Raw genomic sequence first — 6,603 nt, forward strand, 5'->3', positions numbered from 1 at the left:
TTTGAGAGAGATTTAGGCAAAAACTAAAATTAAGCAGATTATTGTGGGTTATTTTACTTTACTCTTGTTTATATTTTTTGGGGGGGTTTGGGGGGCTTTTTTGTGTTTTTTTTAATTTGTTTTTTTGTTTTGTTTTAATTTTAAAAGCAAGCACTAGATAATAATATCTGCTTGCTTAGGAAGAGAAATACATTTGCAACTAATTTCTTAAGGGTACTTTCAAATTCCTATTAAGTTTAATAGCCAGATTTCTATGTATTTAAATGATACGAGGTCACATCTAAAAACAGTTTTGATAGGTATCTGTCCAAGGTACTCGGCTAATTAAAACTGATTTACTGTCTTTTAATACCTTAACTTGAAAAATCACAAGAAAATGGTCTCATGTCCTTCAAAATGCTTTTCTGCCAATTGCAAATGCTAGACAGTTTGAAATGCTTTACTTTTAAGACTGGATTAATTTAGAAGAATGTACTTGAGTAATAGATAAGAAATTGGCTTAAGTTTAAAACCAAGGAGAGTACATACCTATGGAGGAAAAAAATTAATTATTCTGAGATATATTCAGAAAATAATCTCTCCATTAAGAACATAAAAGGAACCTACAGGAAGGCTGGCTGCCCTTTTACAAGGGCATTGTCAGAGATTGGAAGGAGAGTGGAAGGCAGCTAGACTCCAACCAATGCAGGAGAAACAGATGATGCCCCATCAGCCCTTGACTATGTTGTTGTTATTTATTGCAAAATTTAAGGCTGAAGACTGAGAAAAACTCTTGGCATCGCCCCCATAGAATGAGTTGGGGAGGGATGGAGAGGGCGAATGGCTCCCTGGAATAAAGTGGGAAATAAATGGAAATTCCGTTTCCCTGTAGGCGCAATGAAGCTTCGCAAAATAGTCCTGCACTGCCACCTTCTGGCGAAAGCGAGTATAGTGGCTCACCTGCCTCTAGCGGCGAGGAACGGAATTGCCGAAGTAGTTGGCAATTAAAGGCCACAGATGCCTTCGACAGAAAACATTAAATACCACCAGATGGAAAATTCTTCCTTTTAAAGACCAATCTAAGTGGGACTAAGTTTTCTTTTCCCCTCCTCTTACAGCTATTCCAAAATATGCGGGATTCCATTAGAAGATGAAGTTGTGACATGACTGAAGAGCTGCTCTTCTTTGCTGCCTCAATTTACATATTTTTATCTTGATAAGTTTTAAGATATTTATGTTCATATATGTTTCATATAAGTGTGTTACAAGCAATTTTTAAAAATGTTTGGTTTTTTTTCTCTGGTTGGTACAGTAGGTAGAAAATATTCTATGTCACTAATTAAAAAAATAACTGAGGTGATGGGGGTTTGTGTGCAAAGGGGCAAGGGAATAGAAGATAAGAAAGAAGAACCTCAGTAACCAGTTAGCACAAATCTATTAATTTATAACAAGAAACCTGAATCCTGAGCCTAATTTTCTCTTCTGCAGAAGAATCTCAAAACACAGGCAATTTTCAATGTCATTCCAAAGGACAGCACCTCATAACCATCCTAGAAATTAAGTTTCAAAATGTGATCAAACTTTATTTTCATTGTCAACTCCAACTCATTCAAATGACTATTCACTTTTCAGGTCACATTGCTATTTACATAATTGGCTGAAGCTAATATATACTAGTCAGAAATATTTTGATACACTGCATTTTCCTCCTTTATGACTCATGTTTCATGCCTTGATATTTATCACAGATTGAGCTGCACACCATAACTGTTGAGCTAGTGCCTATTTTACTGATTAAACTGAATATTTTAGTAACGGAATTTACATATACACTGATTGCCCTGTGCTCTTGCACTTTTTTTTTATGAAAGGAAAGATTCTAAGGGGTGTTACTTTCATATCTTTTTATAATCTGTGCTCTGTCTTCCTGATGTGCATGTGGTTAAAACTTGTTCACATTATTTACAGGCTTTCTCATTTGCCAGGACTTAGATACAGTATATGTAAGTCCAGAATCTAAATCCTTTAGGAAGGTGAAGAAATTAAAATAGTTATCTTAAAAATAAACTAGTAAATTCCCCAGTATGATGAAAGAACAGACATATTTGAAAACCTGTCCAAGCAAACATAAGATCTACAGTTCTAGGAATCATATTTTCTGTAATTTGGGAAAACTAAAGACAGTACTGTGGATGTGATAGAAATGTGATTTTGGTTGCTATGTAAAGCAAGCATCACTTTCCTCTATTACAAATTTATACTTTGATGTTTGTTACTGATTTCACAGTGAAGACTATGAAAGCAGGTCACTGTTTGGAATGTAAAACTATTTTTTAATAACTTTGAATTAATTTCTGTTTTCACTTTAACCCTTTATGTTCTCCTGTGTGACTGTGAACATGAACATACTTTTGATCCTACTTATGCTTTCATAGGAAGTAATTTATTAAGTATAAATACTCAAAATAGGATTTTTTTTTTCCTGCTTGTTTGTATTTATAACAAATGGCAATGCAAATGAGCCAGAAAAGATAGTCCAGCATCATTGTCTGGATAGGCAGTGTGTTGAGTAGTCCTAGGGACAAAGGAAGTGAACTTTTGGGGATGTAAGAGTCAGAATCCCTTACAACTGAGGATTCTCCAGAACTACAACCTTTTGTTTGGGATAAGACGTTACCACTCTCAGAGGAAGTCCCTGGTCCTGTGTTTTATTTCACAGAAGAGGCATAACCTCAGTGGACTCATAGATAAAATTGTCAAACCTAAACAAAAAATGGTCTCAAGTCTAAGTGCTTACATGCTACATTTAGCCAAGATGGTAGCATTACTGAGCCTTTGTTTAACATGACTCAGTAATTTAGTTAAAGTGCATTTGGTCTATAATAAAACTTCTTCTCACTATGTTTTACCTATCTTAGTTTAAAATAAAGAAACTAAATGGACGATATAGAAGTAATCTCTATTATTCACTCTCAGTCTTTTGGGGCAAGTTTCCATACCAGCTTTTTCCTATCCAGGTCAGAGCATTAGCTGGAATGCCAGCATTCTGTAGATATGAAACTCTTGGAATATATGAACTGTATGTGTGACTGTGGAACTGCTTTACAACTTCTCCTTCTATGTGGATTCCAGGTACCAGGTGTAGACCCAAATGTTATTATTTATGCACTGAGAGGAAGTTGATTATTTTCCTAGCAGATTTAGAGAAGTAAGCTTTCAAATCTTTCTCTTTTGTATGAATATGAGTTAGCAGAAGACATTACATTAGAATCAATACATTAAAAATCATGCAAACAGGGCATACATCAGGACTAGAACATTAGCCTGACTCAGGAAGTTATGAGCGAGGAATGCCTATAAGCAAGCTAATATTAGCAGTCATGTATTTAAAACCTTAGCAGCTGCCCTTTTTTGGAATATCAAAGTGCACAGTGAACAAACAGTGAAAAGTGTGAGTTCAATTGAAAACTATCTGACTGGTTTTGAAGGTGTCAGCACCAGCACCAAATGTAGTTGGAGGACAGTGACTAGTGGTGAACCCCAGAGGCTAATACAGAATCAGGTTCTCTTTACCCTGTTCATTAAAGATCTGGATAACGAGGCAGAAAGTTGCAGGCTGAACTGAGAGGAGTAGCTGTGACACCAAAGAGGTATACTTCCCTGCACAGGGACCTGAGGCGGCTGGAGAAATGGGCTGATAGAAATCTCAGTAAGTTCAACAAACAGAAGTGCAAAGTCCTGCACATGGGGAGGTCTTCTAGCTCAAAAGAAGTTGGGCAGAAAAGGACCTGGCAGTCCCACTGGGTAACAAGGTAGAGCATAAACTAGCAATGTGCCCATTACAAAATAAACTAGCAATGTGCCCATTACAAAATGGGCTACATTAAGCAGAGTATTGCTGGCAGATTAAAGGAGGTGATTCTTCCTCTGTACTTAGTGTTGCTGAGGCTACACCTGGAGTGCTGCGTACAGTTCAGGGCTCCTCTGGGTGACATGGACATACTGGATAGAGTCCAACAAAGGGCCACAAAGATGTGAAAGGCAATGGAGCATCTCTCCTATGAGGAAAGGCTGAGAGAGCTGTGATTGTCCAGCATGGACAAGAGAAGATTTTATCAATGTACATAAATACTTGAAGGGGGGATGCAAAGAAGATGGAGCCAGGTTCTTTCAATAGTTCTTAGTGACAGAATCAGAGGCAATGAGAACAAATTGAAACACAGGAGGTACCAGGAAACACCTTTTTTGTTTTTTTTTCAAATGTGGATGATCAAGTACTGCAATAGACTTTCCAGGGTGGTTGTGGAGTCTTGATCCTAGGAGATAGGAAAAAAAATCTAGACATTATCCTGGACAACTTGTTTTTAATGGCCCTGCTTCAGCAAGAGGGCTGGACCAGATGGCCTGAAGACTTTTCTTGCCAACTTCAACCATTCTATGATACTGTGAAAGTCATTCACAATTAAAATTTTGCTCTAGTATTCATTAGTGACATTATAAATTGCTAAACCAACAGTAATCAGGATTGACAAAAAGAAATCTATGTATTATTTGGAGAGGTATTCATGACAACTCATTACTCTGCAATTCTCTAATTTCCCCATATTTAGGTACAAAATTACATAAATACTGAAGGTCAATTTCTTAAGAAATAAAAAAAATCTTTTTTTATTTACAAAGAGGAGGGATTAAACAGTAAAGAAGGAAGAAGAATTTAGCTTTGGTATCCTTGTGAATCCATTATAACTGTATGTTTTATAAGTTTTAAAATACTACAGTTGCCATACTATAGCATGGTCCCCAAAAGACCCTAAAGGAAATAAGTTGTACTGAAATAATTTCTTCAGAGTTTGATCATATTTACTTTGGAGTCATACAGTAGTTCATTGCAAGCCTCTAGCCAACTTATCGTTTCTTGTTGAAGGTCCTAATTGAGACATTAGGTTTTCTATCAGTAGGAAAAATTGCAGGAGAAGGCAGTTTAGGGAAGCCAATGAAGATGGACAGAGAAAGAAGGAGATTTTTGGGAGTTCCTAATCTACCTGGAATTTGAAGGTATTGAAGCACAAGCCTATATTTGAAAACTGCAAAGATCTTACAAAGTCCTGCTTTCCACATATAGAGACAGATATCCAATCAACAGTGCGGTGGCTTCCTACTATGACCTCAAACAGTCAAAAAGCTCCGGCTAGCGCTGCCTTTGTGAGGCAGTAGCTGCCACGTGTGTGCAGGCACTCCAGGGTATGGCAGCTGCCTCCCTGATGGTGCTGAGTTCTCCGACATGGGTAATGCAGCTTTGGTAGCTTCACGCTGAGAGGAAGCGAAGGGATGAGATAAGGACGCTTGCTTGCTTGTTCCAAAGAACTTTTATTCCCCCATGCATGGTGGGATGCTCTCTGGACTGCATGCAGCGCAAATGCCAACGGACAAAGAACTTGCAACAGATTAAGTAGGGAATGGGTGGACAGGGATGGAAACCTGCCTCACCCTATAGGGACAGACTACAGGGGAGTGACATGGATTATAACAACCTATGGGAACATAACAGAGGTGGGTACAGCATTCTGGGACAAATAGAAATGCAAAGGTGGGGTGATTGATGCAGAACTTTCATGAAGAAGCAGGGAGTGGCTACAAGACTGACACCTCAAAAAGGAGTGAGCAAACCTTGACTGACAGAACCACGTAAGGAGAAAACTGTGAGAAGTGAGAAGATTGACAGGTCTGTGTGACAGGAGCTCCCGTGGTAAACAACTTGGAGCAAACCACTGTGAGGGAAAATAGGGGTACAAGGAACAAACCTAACTAACAATAATAAAATCCCTGACTAAACCAACCCAACCTACAACACAACAGGGCTTTCCGACATTATTTGAGCATACTGTGCACATAATGCTATGACAAACCAGTGAGATATAGGTAGTGTGCAGGATATTAGGAGGCTCTGCATTATTTTCAATAAAAGGTAAGTAGGTCTAATTTTTCTATTTTTTAAATTCTAATTTATTATTATTTTTAGTGGCTGTGAAGATAATTCTATGTCTGAAAAAAGGAAATAAGAGACCAGCATTATGCAAATGAACACGTCTGTATTGGCACAAAAGAACTAAAAAAATATGAATGGTGGATTGGAGTTGTTTTAACAGAACAATGAAAGATGAATGACTATATATCAAGTTTTAATGAATACCTGACTGAGGAGGCATATGAAAACAGCATGAGCAGAATTTAGACAAAGGATATTCTCAATAGGATATTAGTGATAAAAACTCCCCTGCTCAAAAATGAGACAGAGATGAAACTTCATATTCAGCAGAACGCAATACTGCCAATATGGACATCAAACTTTTTGTTTTTCAATTCCAACCCATAAAACTTTACATTCCAGTTGAGTAATAAAACCAGACTTGTTTTGAAAAGCTGTCCTCTACCTTACCATAAATCTTTTGCTTGTATTGGTCCCAAAGTAACAAAGTTTGTAGTAAAAGTTTTAAGTACTTTTGGAATTGCTATTACAACCATAGTGAGAAGCCATGATACACAGATGAAATCCCACTCTCTGAAAAATGGAGATAGGTATAGATATAGAGTTAAGTTTTCATTAATTTGAGGTAGAATTTTAGT

At 37.4% G+C, this 6,603-nt stretch overlaps 1 long non-coding RNA gene across 1 annotated transcript; it reads left to right on the plus strand.

The window, feature by feature from the left end:
- Window positions 1-5,274: 5,274 nt before the first annotated feature.
- On the plus strand, window positions 5,275-6,378 carry LOC128803924 (uncharacterized). Its single transcript, XR_008435874.1, has 3 exons — window positions 5,275-5,529; window positions 5,604-5,701; window positions 5,836-6,378. It is a non-coding gene; the product is annotated as an uncharacterized LOC128803924 (long non-coding RNA).
- The last annotated feature ends 225 nt before the right edge of the window (window positions 6,379-6,603 follow it).

This window comes from Vidua macroura, chromosome 2, assembly GCF_024509145.1.
Source record: "Vidua macroura isolate BioBank_ID:100142 chromosome 2, ASM2450914v1, whole genome shotgun sequence".
In the NCBI taxonomy this organism is placed as follows: Eukaryota; Metazoa; Chordata; class Aves; order Passeriformes; family Viduidae; genus Vidua; species Vidua macroura.